The sequence below is a fragment of the Macrotis lagotis genome, chromosome 1 (assembly GCF_037893015.1).
Source record: "Macrotis lagotis isolate mMagLag1 chromosome 1, bilby.v1.9.chrom.fasta, whole genome shotgun sequence".
NCBI classification, from domain to species: domain Eukaryota; kingdom Metazoa; phylum Chordata; class Mammalia; order Peramelemorphia; family Peramelidae; genus Macrotis; species Macrotis lagotis.
The window spans coordinates 190,743,337-190,760,220 of record NC_133658.1 but is presented as its reverse complement, the minus strand read 5'-3'; the positions used below and the strand labels follow the sequence as shown (position 1 = coordinate 190,760,220).

General features: G+C 33.8%; 1 long non-coding RNA gene across 1 annotated transcript; it reads right to left on the bottom strand.

Annotated features, from left to right (window-relative positions):
• Positions 1 to 13,561: 13,561 nt before the first annotated feature.
• LOC141514943 (uncharacterized) lies at positions 13,562 to 15,331 on the bottom strand. The gene is made up of 3 exons (XR_012476156.1): positions 15,247 to 15,331; positions 14,412 to 14,542; positions 13,562 to 13,648 (listed from the first exon to the last, which is right to left on the bottom strand). It is a non-coding gene; the product is annotated as an uncharacterized LOC141514943 (long non-coding RNA).
• Between the last annotated feature and the right edge of the window lie 1,553 nt (positions 15,332 to 16,884).

The window sequence follows — 16,884 nt, the reverse complement described above, 5'->3', positions numbered from 1 at the left end:
TCATAAGTTCAAATTCAGCCTCAGACACTAGCTAGGTGACCCTGAACAAGTCATTGAATCTTGTTTACTTGTAAAAAGAGCTAGAGAAGGAAATGATAAACCACTTCAGTATCTTTGCCAAGAAAATCCCAAATAAAGTCACAAAGAGTAGGACACAACTGAAATGATTGAACAAGAACAACAGACCGTATGCTCCTTGAAGGAAGAGACTGGGTCTTATATAAACTTAATAATTCTCTTATTGCCTAAGACAGGGTTGTCCAACTTTAGGTTATCTTAGGACCACATTTAAATAAAATAATTATTCACAGGGCGCACCGAGAATAAAAAATTCAGTACACTAACATAATAGTTAATTTGTAGTCTTACCTTAGTTAAGTTTAGGAAGTGTTACAAAAAGTCATGATATTTTAACTTCTTAGAAAGTGGGGGAACACAAATCATCACTATGACAGGCGAAGGCATGAAGCGTGAAAGCGAACACAAAACAATAAAGAGACTACACAACAGTACAAAGGTAGATGCATACTGACTAGTCCAAATCCTACAGATGGAAGTCATCCCACAAATTGACTGAAAATTCTGTGCAATATGTTCAGTCCATAGTACTTCTTAAAAACACCAAAGAAGCATGGCTAGAGCCGACTCTGGAGTCAGGAGTACCTAAGTTCAAATCCGGCCTCACACACTTAATAATTTCTTAGCTGCGTGGCCTTGGCCAAGCCACTTAACCCCATTGCCTCCCAAAAACTAAAAACACCAAAGAAAATTAACATCAATGAGATTATTTATTAGTGATAGAATTAAAAAATCTAATACACATTCCATGCAGATTATTATTTTATTTTTTCATTTGTGAAAATTAAAACCCACAGGCAGGTTGCATAAAATCACATTGTGGGCTGCGTGCAGCCCTTGGGCTGTATTTTGGATGGCCCTGGACTAAGACATTGACCTGTATATAGCAAAAACTCAATTAAATTTTTCATAAAGGAAATGGTTCAATCAAAAGTGTAGAGGAAGAGCAAGATCAGAGGTTGTCAAGTAGTGTTTGCCTATAACACATGGTATATGAAGGTGATTATTAATTTGAGATAAAGCTGATTTTTAAAGTCTAGAGATTCTATACCTAATGGGGAGACCTTGAATTAATAAAATAATTTACAATTATGCAGTTTCCCAAAAGTTTTACCATAGTTAGAAGAAAGGAAGGAAAAAAGGAAACAACCATTTATTAAGCATTTACCATGTGCCAGATATGAGACTAGGCATTTTACAATTGTTATCTCATTTGATCCTCACAATAACCTAGGAGATAGTTATTTTTATTATCTGCATTTTATAGATGAGGAAACTGAGACAACCAAAGGTTAAGTGACTTGCCCAGGACCATACATCTAGTAAGCATCTGAGGCCAGAATTGAATTCAAATGTTCCTGGTTCCAAACCCTGGTTGCTTCAGTTTTAATAGCTTAAAACTGCACTAAGATTTTTGGGACACCTTATCTATTGCTTTAAAGCTTACGAAGTTTTCCCTATAACAAATTTCTTAGGGGGCATAATTGTTGGAAGATGACAACAACTATTTTCATTTCACAAATAAAAAATTTGATAATCAGAAATGATATTTTCCCCACAAATAATAGAGATTATTTAAATAGTGCTCTGAAGTTTGGAAAGCACTTTATATTTTCATATTTTTTTCCTCAAAATAACCTTGTGGAGTAGGTACTACGGGTATTGTTGTCCCCATTTACACACGAGAAAATTGTAACTTAGAGAATTTGAGAATCTTGTCCATAGTTATACAATTATTACATATTAGACACAGAACTTGACCCCAGGTCTTCTGATAAGTGTTCCTCAAATAATTTACAACTTGATTCAATAAACTAAGAAAAGTCACTAAAAATTGAGAAGGGGAGTGAACTAGTCAGAACTGTACACAAGGAAGATAGCTCAAGCACTAATGTAAAAGGATTAGAAAAGGCAGAAACTTTAGCCAGAGAATACCTTTTAGTTATTATAGTTAGTTTATTTATTATATCATTTTAATATTAAATATCATAGATATATTATTATATAATATTATAAAATTTTATATTATCTAGTTATTATGAAAGTCCTTTCCTTATCTTGTACATGGTTATTTTAATAGTGCCACCCCCACTAAACTGTTGTTGTTCAGTCATATCTGATTCTTTGTGATCTCATTTGAATTTGGTTTTTGTTTGTTTGTTTGTTTGTTTGTTTGTTTTGGCAAAAATACTGGAATAGTTTGCCATTTCCTTTTCAGTTTATTTTACAGATGAGGAAACAGGCAAACAGTCAGATGCTCACCCAGTTGGTAAGTCTGAGACCTTAGAAAGATGAGTTTTCCTGACTCCAGGTCTGGCACTCTATTCACTGTACCATTTAGCTGCCTAAACATGAGGAGGGACTATTTATGCTTTTCTTTTTTTTTCCCTCATAGTAAAATTCCTTGAATATAGTAAGTGCTGCAGAAATATTTCATGACTTGACTTGAAAAGCATTTCTTATTACCTATAAATGCAATTCAACAAACATTTATTAGGCATCTTCTTATGCAAGGCACTGTACTAATGAGGGGGGATATAAAGACCAAAAAAAAATTTCTTCCCTTAAACAATTTATATTCTGCAGGGTGGGATGTGTCAATAGAATACATATTTCCCATGTATAAAATGCTCCCATGTATAAGACACATCTTAATTTTGGGGTCCAAAATTTGAAAAAATATGTATTACATAAGTTGTTGAACTCATTTTATTCATCATAAAATTCATACAACTCCTTATGACTGTCAAAACTCCCCTTCATTAGCTCATCCTCATCTGTGTTTGATGATGAATACTGTCTTAGGAGAATTTTTGACTGCTCTCCTCCCTGTGCTCTGATCTGGGGTTGATCACAAGGACTCCCTGGGCAAGTCTGGTGGGTGGACACATGCTTAGTTCATTCCATTCATGAACCTGAAGCACCAATAGTGTCCTTCTTGGAAATCAGAAACTTCTTTTTCATCAGCAATTCTTCTGGCCTCCTGCTGAAACATCTTTATGGACACAAGAATTCCAATAGACCTCTGCTCTTCAATTCATCTCTTCATTCTCTAACTCAGGCCATTTAGTTGACTTACCTCTCATGGCCTTCTGCCAGGGCATTTTCAGGAGGGTTTCTTCTTCCCATAGCCAGGCTCTGATTGTTTTCTCATTTGGAGGATGATCAAACTGACCTTTCGGCAGCAGGAGTTCCATTCAGTTTTTCAAAATGGATTACTTTGAACTTGAATTCGACATTGTAGAATATCTTTTCTGAGCCATTTCTGGGCAGAACATGGCAAAATGTGACCTAATATACCATTAACAAATGTGAAACAATGAGCTCAAAGACAATAAGCTTGAAAAAGCGGGAAAGGCTTTGTGTAAGAGGTTCCCAGTTTTTAGATCCCAATTTTTTTGAAAAACAGTGTGTCTTATACATGCAAAAATACAGTATATACAGATCAATAAATTTAATCTCAAGAAATAGAGGACATTAACAACTTTGGGAATTTAGAAAGGGCTTCATAAGAATTAATAACTGGGCTGTGCTTTGAATGAATCTAGACATTCTGAGAGTGAAAGTGAAAAAAAAGAATAGGAGGAAAGTCTGGACAAAGACAAAGAAGTGGGTAACAGAATACCCATAAATGAGACTAATAAGAAATAAGACTAGATATCTAAATGGTAAATTAAATATGAAAGTGGTAAATTAAAGATTTATCTATTTTAGTCAACTGAAAATTTTTAATTTCATTCAAAAACATTAAGAAGTTAGAATCACGATCAAATCTGAAAAATTTAGTCATTTGATCAATACAATAATCTAAGAAAATTCCAAAGGACACATGATGACAAATTGTTATCCATGAGAGAGAGAGAGAGAGAGAGAGAGAACTGATAAATTCTAAAAAATTGGTATATATTTTACTTTTCATGCTTTTAAAAAATGTAGCTAAATTATTCCAGGATCACTGCCAAGAAAATAAAAAATGGGGTCACAAAGAGTTTGACATGGCAGAAACAATAACAAATATTGCTTGATTTCACATATATAACTGATATCTTTTTGCCTTCCCATTGTGGGGGAGGGAGTATGAGAGGAGAAATTTAAAAAGAAGTGTTAAAAAATAAGTAAATGATAAATAAGCAACTGAAGACTTTTAGGTAGGAATTGCATATGATGGAGGGCTACAAGATTATATGCATTTTAGGGATATCAATCTAATATCAGTGTGAAGGTACATTAATGGGAGAGAAACTAGAAATAGGGAAGTTGATAAGAAATCCATGTCAGTAGTCCAGGCAAGAAGTATTTAAGGGCTTATACCAGAGTAAAGGTTGTGTAAATATAGAGAAGATAGCATTGAGAAATGTAAAGGTTAACTAGATTCATTGCCAATTAATTGGATATAGAGGTTGAGGGAAAGGGATTAACCAAGGTCTCAACTTAAATACTTGGGGAATTTCTGAAAAATAATTCAGTCACTTAACCTATGTTTGCCTCAGTTTCCCTATCTATGAATATCATTAATCCCTGCTAAAGTTGTTGTAAGGATCAATCTTTGCAAAGTATGTTGCTAAGTTCAAATCACTATATAAATGCTAAATATTATTACTATCATTATTGAAGTTGCTAGTTGCTAAACTTTATTTCAGTTTTTTCAGCCATAGGGCAGTTGTGATAAAATTACTCATCTTAAATCTTCAAAAAAATAAATAATTTTATTTTTAACAGAAAAGGTGATAACTGAGATTCCAATTATAAGAGATAATGATTTTAAAAAAAAGGAGACAGACTTGAGTTCTAATAATTCTGTGCTAATTGGGTTAGAAAGCAATTTAAATTTAGACCTGTGAGAACAAAAATCAGGTAGTTGTTTGGCTTGCAATTACTGAACCAGAGAAAACAATGATGATAACTCATATTTTTATAGCACTTTAAAGTTTCTAAATGTATCATCAAAATTTCCCTATGACAGAAGTAATACAAATATAAAATTATGAAAAATCCCCATTTTGCAGGTGAGAAGACTGAGACTGGAAAGGCAATTTGATTTCTCCATTGTATTAGATATAATGGTACTGGGACTTGAAATGTCTCCTTACTTCTACTCTAACAAAACTTTGATTACAGCAAGTTCTATAATAACATTCCAGGTAGGATCTGGAAGACCACTAAGAGCTGCTTCCCTCAGGGTCAGGAAAACTTAAGAATTGTTTTACTTTCTATTGTAAGCAGGAATAGAGTATTGGGAAAAAGGTATAAGTTTCTCAGAAAACCCAGGGTATAAATCCTAGGAGAGGAAAGGTCTAGGCCCGAAATGGTAGACTAAATCATCCAAAAGTAAAAAATGTCTAAGTAGAACTTGGCACTTTATTGAGCAAAATTAGATCACTAACTATTCTGTACACCAGAATATGATTTTTGCCTTTTTCATTTCTCACCTTTAAGGAAAAGTAGTTTTCTGTGAGGAGACTTAGAAAAGAGTTTTTTGCACCTCACTAAGAGTGTAGTGCTGAAGGAGAAACATTAAGGGAAATATTTATGTTCAGTTAGCATATCCTGTGGATGTCTGATTTCTTTCCCACTGTTATCTAGCACCTAGACTTACTGAATTGTAAATGTTTTAGCTTCCATCCAAACTCAATGTAAATGTTTTAGCAAGCTCACCTCAGGACTGATAATCTCAACACCTTCTGAGATATAAATCCACTGAGATATTAGGAGTGACTTTAATCCTTCTGCCCATTCTTTCCCTTACCTTTCTTCTAGCATGTATCACATGTTCTGACAAGGTGCATACCTGATATCGATCATTTTCAAGTGTTAGTCACTCCTTTTTCCCCCCAAGTGATATTTTATTTTATTTTTCCAAATAAGCGGTATGAAAGTTTTTCAACATTCATCCACATGCATATGCATATTTATAAATGAGATAATTTCCTCCAACTTCCCTTCCCACCCCCATCCCCTTGATGTAAAGCCTTCTGTTGAACACTGTCCTTTGGGCATGGTTCCAAATTGCTCTCCAGAATGGTTGGACTAGTTCATAACAGTGCATTAATGTCCCAATCCTCCCACAACCTCTCCAACATTGTTTTCCCTTTGTGTCATTTTAGACAATCTGATACGTGTGAGGCGTGAGGTGGTACCTCATAGTTGTTTTAATTTGCATTTCTCTAATCAGTAATGATTTAGACCATTTTTTCATATGATTATATATAGCTTTAATATCTTTATTTGAAAACTGCCTGTTCATATCCTTTCACCATTTATCAATTGGGGAATGACTTGTAACCTTATAAATTTGATTCACTTCTCCTCTCTCTCTCTCTCTCTCTCTCTCTCCTCTCCATATATATATATATATATATATATATATATATATATATATATATATATATATATATATTAGAAATGAGACCTTTATCAGAATTCCTAGCTGTGAAAACTGTTTCCCAGATTTCTGTTTTCCTTATAATCTTAGTAGCATTGGTTTTATTGGTACAAAAACATTTTTTTTGTTTTTGCAAGGCAATAGGGTTAAGTGACTTGCCCAAGGTCACACAACTAGGTGATTATTAAGTGCCTGAGGTCAAATTTGAACACAAGTCCTCCTAACTCCAGGGCCAGTGCTCTATCCACGGAGCCACCTAGCTGCCGCTGTGCAAAACCTTTTTAATTTAATGTTGTCAAAATCATCCATTTTGCAATTTATAATATACTCTATTTCTCGTTTGGTCATAAATTTCTCCCCAATCCATAAATCTGATGGATTGAGTATTTCTTGATCTTTTCGTTGATCTATAGACTCGCCCTTTATGTCTAAATCCTGTACCCATTTTGACCTTATTTTGGTATGGGGAGTGAGATGTGGATCTAAGCCTAGTTTGTGCACCTTGGCTTCACCCCTGACTCCTCCAATACACTAGGCTTTCTTAAAAATCCTGCTCACTTTCTCTGTCATGCTACTGTTCTGACCAGTCCAGCTGCCAGCCTCTCAAAGCTCTTCTTGCTTTCTCTTCTTCATACTTCTTCCTGTTTCTCTGCTACCTGTGGAAGCTGATGCTGTTGCTGCCCCTTACCTGTCTGACTGACCTGTCACTCATCTCCTCAAAGTATCAGCCATTCCCAACTGCCCTTACTTCCTCTATCTCAGGTAATCTATCCCATTTCACTGTCCAAATCTCTGTACTTTGATACTTGTTACCTTAAACATCTGCAGTAACCTGTGAAATAAAATTCATGGCTCTTCTTACACTCCTAGTTCAAAGAATTGGATGGTTTCTTCACTTATAAATGAACCCCCTGCAGTCATTTCAAGCCCCCAGCCTCCTAGGTGCTGCCTTCCATTGACACTTACATATGTTGTAAGTACATAATTATTGTCTCCCCTTTTGAAATTGAGCTTCTTGATAGGAAGAATGCTAGTTTTGTCTTTCATTGTATCCCCAAAGTCACTGGTACATAGAAAGTGTTTAATAAATGCTTATACTTAGTAACTAGTACTGAATTCAAAGTCCTCAGGAAGAGATCCTCTTAGGTGATGACACAAAAAGGAATGATGAAAAGGAGAATACATTTGAACTTAAGTGAAAATGAGGATTTCAACAGAGAGAAGAACATAAAAAAAAAAGAAAATTCAAAAGGTGTTAAATTGAGCCCCAAGAAAAAGCAGTTGTTATTGTGGTCTCATCAGATAAAAAACCATTCATGTAGGAACAATCCAAACTTACTCTTGGCAGCACTCTTGTTCCTTACATTTCTTCTAGAATTTCCATTAGACTTGAGTTCATTCCCTGTCAGATTCATCTCACCTCTTTTTATTCAGCATTTCATTATACTGCCTGCTTTATAAAGTTAATCCTAGGTTCCCATACAACTAACTGATCTTTTCTTTTGCAGATTGTGAGCTCTTTTATTCCAATTCTAATCACAGAACAGAAAGCAACTTCAGGACCCCACTGAAAGCAATTTCTATTTAAATTATTTTGCATAAAACAAAAACAAAAACTCTGTTAAACTCTGCAGAATTTGTGGAGCAGCTAGGTGGCACAGTAGAGAACTGAGCCTGGAATCAGAAAGACCTAAATTCAAATATAGCCTCAGTCACTAGCTGTATGGCCTCAGGCAAATCACTTAACACTTAACAAATCACGTTAATTTCTCACCTGTAAAATGAGCTAGAGAAGGAAACCACTTTTTGCCGAGTCTCCAAATGGAATCAGATTCAACTAAAATAACTAAACAATGACAAACCATGCACTTGTTGTCTTGGTCCCTTCCCCAAAGTAACTTCTCTAGGTGTGACCCTATTTCTCCTCACCTGAACATTGTTATTTGCCTCAACACATCTTCCTGCCTCCAGTTTTCTCCAATCCATCTTTCCCACTGCTACCTGAATGTCAGGATCAGAAATTTAGAGTTGGAAGAGACTTTAGAGGATATCTTGACCCCCATATTTTATAGAAGAGATAGACCCAGAGAAAGTAAATGATTTATTCAAAATCACAACCAAAGTAAATAGAAGATCAAAGCTCAGATCAAGTGTCATCTATTCCATTGAAGACTTCCTTGACCTCTCAGCAGGCAATGATCTCTCTTTCAACCAATTTCTTCTAGTACAGAGTTTGAACCTTCTTGGCATTTATCTCATTCTCCCTTTTATAAAAGTCATTTGGTATATGTCTTTACTCCTAATTAGATTTTAAGATCATTGAGAACAGGAACAGTATCATAGCTATTTTTCTATCCCTTGGAATTACAAAATTACCTTGTATATGGTAAATGTTTAAAGATTGCTTATTACCTTTTTCTTGATTGCTAAATAAATTTCTCTAACGTGTAATATCCAACTTCTCAGAGAATATATACAACTTACAAAGACATCTTTCAATGAAGATAAATCCCACGGAGAGTGCCTTTTTGTATAACAAATAATATAGAAGCAATAATGATTGAATTTATTTAAATTAGAAAACTTAATAAATGGAAAATGTTTATGGAAAGATGAAAGAACCACCATGAATTTTTGAAAAGTGAACTGACAACACTGGGCTCTATATTTCACAATGTTGAGATTTTGAATATTCCCTTTAATGATTATAAATGCAGATTTGACTTAGTAGAAATTTGTCCTAAAATTAAATCAAAATGTGATCTCAATCACAGTGAGATGCATTTTCCTATTAGAATAATTGTGGTAAATCAGAACTTTATGTAAAATTTATTTGCTGTTTAGTATTAATATAACATACTGGAAAATGCTTGGATCACAAAAAATTGAGTTAAAATCCAGTCTCAAAAAATGTATGACTTTAAGCAAGTTACTTCACCTCTGTTTACCCCAGTTTCCTAATCTGTTAAGGGGAATGATAATATTGGCAACTCCCTTCCATGGTTATTCTGAGGCTCACATGATTGTAAGATACTTAGCACATTGTCTGGTAGATGGCAGGCACTATATAAATGTTATTAGATGTAAGTACTTTATATTGGTCTTAAATGTCATCAATATGTAATTTCAAAGGTAATCAAATGAGTGATTTTCATTTAAGATAATATGGAAATACATCCAACTGAAATAATGTCACTTGATTGCTAATGCGTTTGTTTTGTATTTAAATCCATGCTTTCATGTATGTTATTATTATGTTTCTAAAAATTTTCTTTAGATTGTGAAATTTGTGAAATCATTACATCTGAAAAATTGTTAGAAAAAATAGTTGCTCCTTTAATTTGGGTACTGTTAGATTATGAATTAAGCTGTTAAAATGCAATAAAATGTTTAAAAACTGGTAAATAGTTTATGGAATATATTTGCTTTAGTAACTTAAAATTGTGAGAAACGTAGCACAAACCTCCTGAGTTAATACTTTCTTGTGAGATTCTTTGTTTCATTCTTCATGATTATGATTGTAAGATCTTATCAACCTTGATGACAATGTGTTTTCAAATTTCAAACTTTGAGAAACTAGGACTACTTCCATCCAAAACAGGCAAGTTTACAAGTCTGCTATAATGAAAAGTGAGTTTCGTTTGAGATTTGATCAATTATGAAAATTATACAAGTGTATCTATTAATAAATAGTATATATTGAAGCTACATCTTTGAATTAGCTTAGTACTAATTAGACCTTAGATTTAAAGATTTCATTTTACATTAAACATAAATAGATAATATAGTTATATTAGTCTGGAGACTTTGTAATGGCCAGAATTTTTCAAAAGGTTTTGAGTCAAATCATGTATTCACTGGATGAAACTCCAGAATGTGATTATTCTAAATATAGACACTAAATGTCCTTAGATTTACTGTAACATGGCAACATGAGAAAAATAATAATAGACTAGTCCTAAGTTGTTATGATTGGTGAAACTTTGTTAGTTGAGCTAAGATTTTATAGGACTGTGATTGGTTTTCTTTAAGTTTTGATTTCAAGGATGACTGTCCAAATTGTTATTAAGTCAATAGTCCACTGTTCAAGAGGAATGCCTTCCAATCAGGCCCTCCTCCTTCAGCCTGTGGATGATAATCTCAGGGACAGAATTTGTGTAAATATAGAAAGAGCAGATAGTATTAAAAAAAAACCTGAAACTCTGAAGTTTCAGGCAAATTATAGGTTCATAATTTATTGTTCTTCTTAATACTTCTGTTGTTAATAGGATTAGATCTCTGCAGTTTGATTTTATTTTTGTCAAACTAATTATTGTACATCCAATCTGATTAGATTTTTTCATTGATTCACTAAATTTTGCAAAGTTTTATTACTAGCAGAACTTAACAGTATTATCTAGAGAGAATCTCTGCAGGTGACTTGGACTCTGGAAATGGTAAAGGAAATACTCCACACACACACACCTTCCCTGATCCATACCCAGTTGTTTGAGAGATGCACAGGAAGTACTTACCAGGGTCCTTAAGATTATGAACACTATGAAAGGATTTGATAATCCTAAAGTTGCTACTATATTGGGTTTCTTTACTCACCTCTTGTTTTGTTTTGTGTTTTTTGGCTAGGTAATGGGGTTAAGTGACTTGCCCAAGGTCACACAGTTAGGTAATTATTAAGTGTCTGAGGCTGGATTTGAATTCAGGTCCTCCTGACTCCAGGGCTGGTGCTCTATCTACTGCGTCACCTAGCTGCCCCCATTCATCTCTTTTAAAGTTCCTTATTATCTTAGTCATGTGTATGTTATGATTCTGTTACTTATTTTTTAAGCTGCATATTATTTCTGCTTGGACTGGTGCCACTGAAGGAACTGAGACTCTTTTATTACATGTTTATCATGTTTTGCTCTCAGTTTAAACGTAAAGCCCTTCACAGGTACCTTTCTGGTCAAGAGTCTAACTTTGTAAAAGGAAACTTTGATAATAGGGCAATATACATACATATATGCATATATTATATATATATACATATATATATATATATAAAATTTGGAGTGTAGAACTTTCATTGGTTAAACTATATGTTTCTGGATTTTCTTTTGTGTGTTTTAATGAGGTTTGTATGCTATTTATGCTTACAATGTCTTTCTTAGGGAAAAGAATTAATCCCAAAATCATCTCCCACATTTATAACTAACAGAGATCGGATGTTACAGTTGAGGATATAGGACAAAACATGTTCATTGACACCATGCCCTTTATCTTTTATGTTTGCTTATTGCACATATTCTTATACATTTTCATTCCATCCCCCCTTCCATCTAATCTTATTTCTCCATAATGCAACAATGAGTGCAGAATTGGGACACAATGATCCATCTCTTCTTGTAATTGTATACCTAGTACAATTATCTTACTCTTATTATGAAAAATTATCTTTAAAAACAATCTCCATTTTGAATCTCGGGATGTTCATTTCTGTCTTGGGGTTATAAACTTCTTTATAATGTTTTCATCTTGAATTTTGCCTCTTTAAATCAGGGCAAAGACCCAACCATAGAATTTTTCTTTTAACAGTACTTACTCTATATTATCTTCTAAAATGAGTAAATCTATTCAGACTCCAAAATTTGGGTCCTCAACAGTCAATTCTGCCATTACAATCTTTTCCTTATTAAAAATTTACTATCTTTAACAAATTGTGGTACATTTTGAATTCCTGTTCATATCCACAATCCAGAACAATTCTCCGGGGTCTCAGGGAAGCATAGATATTATTCTTTTCAGTTGCTTACAATGAGTTATGGAAAATATTTTGTGATTGACTATAAAGAATCATTCTGAATTATTCTGAATCTATATGCAACACAACAAGCAAGTTTTGAAGCTGAAAGTCCAGTATAGAAATATCCATGCTTCAGAAGTTTTTAAGTTTTAGAGAACTTTGAGGAAGAAGACACTTTTACATATACCAGAAGGTAACAACAGGGGTAGAGTAAAAACTATAGGGGTTGTTATAATTTCCTTAATTACCACTGACTATGTAATCAGAGACTGGACTAGTAGGAGATAACACATCCAACTGGAAAGAGAAAGCAAATCCAATATATGTGATCCCTTGAATGAGAAAAAAACATGAACTATATACACCAAAGAAAAACAGAAATTACAAATATACCTTTTAGCCATATATATATTCTATGTTTGCCTTAGTAATATAATTATTATTCCCCTTGACATTCTCTCTCTCTCTCTCTCTCTCTCTCTCTCTCTCTCTCTCTCTCTCTCTCTCTCTCTCTATATATATATATATATATATATATATATATATATATATATATATATTTTATTTATTTATTCATGAGGAAGCAAGCTCAAACTTTTAGCAGGAAATTTTTGTACCATTTGATCTTATTAGATCACCTTAGTAATTATTCCTTTCTAAGTTCTGATCAACTCTGATTGATAAACAACAAAAAAAAGCATGTAAGGAGGGTTTTATTCAATATAGTACTAAAAACCTTAACTTTTCAAATTAACCCTAGAATCAGGAGGGCAGGACTCACGCATTGCCTTCTCAGAGCCCACCAACCTGAATAGGAGCTGGAGCAGTAGCCCTAGAGAGAGAGTGCTATATGTACAGAACAAAATGAAAACAATGAAAGATAGGTACATTTCTGAAATTTATCAGCTTTTAATGAAAATAAATGCTCTATTTCATGAAATATTGGCAAGCTATTTTTTTAAAGTATCAAACTTACAAAAGACAAAGAATAAAGGGAATGGAGATACCTATTTCACTCATCAGAAAGACTGGCTAATGCAGCTTCTTTTAGCTTATTTCTTCTCTTCAATGCTTGGTAAATTCATAAGGCATGTCAATGTACAATCGAACATTATTTTGAATTATGTCTGAATTTGACATTTTCAACTTAAATAGCTTTCAAACTGAAATATATAGTATGTGTGTTTTAGATTATTATTTTGACAAAGTCAATAGAAAAATAAGACTAGAATAAAATTTTTATATAAAATTACATCCATCAGAAACACAATAAATGGAAGACTACAAAGGATGTTTGAAGAGGAAGGGGAAAAAGTTAAAGTCTTTATTGTTAAGTATATTCTCTAACTATAGCAAGTAATCTTTTGTAACATCTTCCTAAGGCTGCCCTGATGCTGGCAATTATGATTCTGAAAGAACAACAAATAGAAAGGAACAATGAGTCGTGAAAAATGTGTCCTTCATGAAAAACACATTTATGTAACAATACACACACACACACACACACATCCTTTATGTGCTCACTCACTAAGGCAAATCTGAGTGTTAGCTTAGAGCCATTCACCTAGAGAAGGCTATGAAGGCTGAGGTACAAGGAGTGGAAGATGCCTAAAGTTACAAAAGTGATGGGGGTGGAGGGAAGTGAAGGTTAGAAAAAGGGAAAGAAAGCTGATGATAGGGATACTGGGATAGAGAGACACTGTTTTTGCCCCTAAAGTCATTTTTTTTCTGTGATAATTGAGAGGTGAATGGCACCATGAAGGCAGTAGCAAGTTCATTGGGCTGGAGGTGGGGGAATCAATCTCCAATTCTGAGAGTTCAGCTCATGAATTTCGTGAAACTTCCCGATGTGTCAAGAGTTTATTGTGCTGGAGAGTTAGGGGTACTAGTAGTACTTAACTTCAACAAAGAATATAATCTGGTTCTTGGCTATCACTACCTCCCAATGGTTAAGTGAATAAGTCATGTTTAATTGTTGCTTTCACTTACAAAGAGGAGGAGAAAAATAACACTCTTAAGGAAAGAGTTAAACTACACTATCCCAAAGAGGATCTGATGAATTTAAGCTAATTGTGGGCAACCTAGTGAGTGAAGAAGAAGCAGGACAGTCTAGAGTCAAGTTGTTCTAGAGCTAATCTTTTCCCAGGAAGGAACAGCAAAATTATTTCTTACCTTGTAAATTTGTGTTGGTGCTTTTGATTTCAATGCTGTCAAAAGTTTGCTGGTCAGAAAATCCCCTCTAGTAACCAGTGCAGATCAAAAGCTCTTCTGAGATTATCATCTTAGAAAGTGACTAAAGGGCACTGAAAGTTTAAGAGACATATCCAGGACCACAAAGTCAGTATGTATGAGGAGCAGAACATGAATCAACTCATCCTATCATATAAAAGTTAATTAATATTTTTATTGCAAAATGAGCAAGTAAATAAACAATGAGTACTTTGTAGCTATCACTTACTTTCACATGGAGTCATCTTATCTTCAAATCCATCATAATAATTTACTGGTAAAACTCATAGTTTTACCATCATACCAATTAAGAAATTAAGATTGAATTCTGAATGCGCAGCTCAAATGCTACATTGTTACCTACAAAAATGCTAAAAGGACCAAAGGAAAGCCTCTAAGGCATAGTCCTTGGTGGTAGGTGGGGCAGTATCATTATTCCCAATAAACAATCAAATATTACTTTTAAAAAAAAAAATAGTTCCAGTTTAACTGAAATGTAGAGTGGTCATTTGTTGTTTTCCAAACCTGGTATTCTATTTCCCACCTCTAACTAGCATTTGTACAGACTGTTCTCTATATGAAAAAATGTACTCTTTAATCATTTTTGCCCTTATAATCTTTTTACATCTTTCAGGGATCAGTTCATATAGTACTTGCAATAGAAAAGTATCCCTGATCTCCCTAAATGTTAGCACTTTCTCTTTTCTCAAATAATCTTTTATCTACATGTATACATGCTATATCCTCCTTCCTTCTTTCTCACTTCCCAGTAAAATACCAGTTCCATGAGTGTAGGAATATATTCTTTTTGGGTCTTGGTGTACTCAGGATTTTGTCTCTAGAGGATCCATCCCAGAGTCATGAGTTCAAATTATTCCTCTGATATGTACTTGCTATATATATAGGACTCTGGACACATCACTAAGCTTCTCAATGTCCATAGTCAACTCTTTATGACTTTAAACTACAGAACAATTGCTGATCTGCATTGGTAGAGTAACAATTTTACACTGGGACCTCCCTACACTGATGAAAAGACAGTTTGAGAGAAAATTAATATTCAAAATCTTAGATATTGTAGACACAATAAGTTGAATTTAAAATTTTTAGTAGTATGTCATATAGCTCAAACATATACCTCAAATTGGTTACTATTAATTTAAAAATAAAATAGTCTTTGCCCTGGAGGAGATTAACTTCTAATAGGGATGGGGCAAAATATATACTGAGAGATGTAAATAGAAAGTCATGCAAAGTAATTTCAAAAATACTAACAACTGAGTTCATTTTGTAGTATGTCCTAGAGATCACTGGGATTTATGGGATTGAAAAGGGATAGGAAGATTATCATTCTAAGGGCAGATAAAAGTGGGCATAGAATGAGCAAGAGCAGAGTGTGATTGGCACTTTGGAAGTAACTCTACTACAGCTCCCTCATAGGGAATATCAGAAGGTGGCTTTAGACACTGTCAACTAAGAATGTTATAAAGTACTATAGATATCTCTGAATGAATTGCCAATCTGCTGATATTCCTTATTCTCCAAAGCACATACTTTCTAATTTGCATATTGCTACATTTGTGATTTGGACATAAGTATGTCAAGATAGAAAACCCCATACGTTCCTGCAGCACAAACAGCTCAGACAGATGGCCACGGATCCAATTTGTTGAGACTAAATTACTGAGAGCCCAAGTGGAATAATTTACACATATGATTTTTGTAAATCCTTCAACTCAATCAGCCAGTTGTCAGGAGTTTCATTGTGGTTAGAAATGCTCCTCGGAGAATGCAATTTCCTAAGCAATGCATGCACAATTCTTGGAGCATTGGTATCTAAGAGCTTATTCTGTAAGTCATGTGTTTAATAATGAAAATGACTGACAAAAATTACCCAGCATTGTCTAAAGCTGATACAAAATTACCATTCTTAATTCAAGAATAAAAGACACAACATTTACTGTAGTGGATAGAAATCTGACTTTGGAATTAGATTTACGTTCAAGACCCACTTCTGTCATATAAACTGTGTGACCCTGGATAAGACACTTGATCTATCAATGTCCCAAGAAATTCTCTAAAATTATAATTTATACTGCATTTACCAATATACATTGGTAGAGAGTGTTTAATTATCAAATCCCCTAAAGTAATGCAAGTACAAATCTCTTTTTTGAAACTCAACAAGAAATATTTTGGGAGGTATTTATTTATCTATTTATCTATCTATCTATTTATTTATTTGTTTGCTTGTTTTTTAAGTTTATTTATTTTCATCCATGTGAACATGCATATGAACATCCATATTTCCATATGAACATTCATGGTTCCAAGTTACAAAATTTCCCTCCACCCTTCTTTCCCACCATTTTACATACTTGTTTTGGTAAACAGGTTTACAAATTTTTGGCATGAG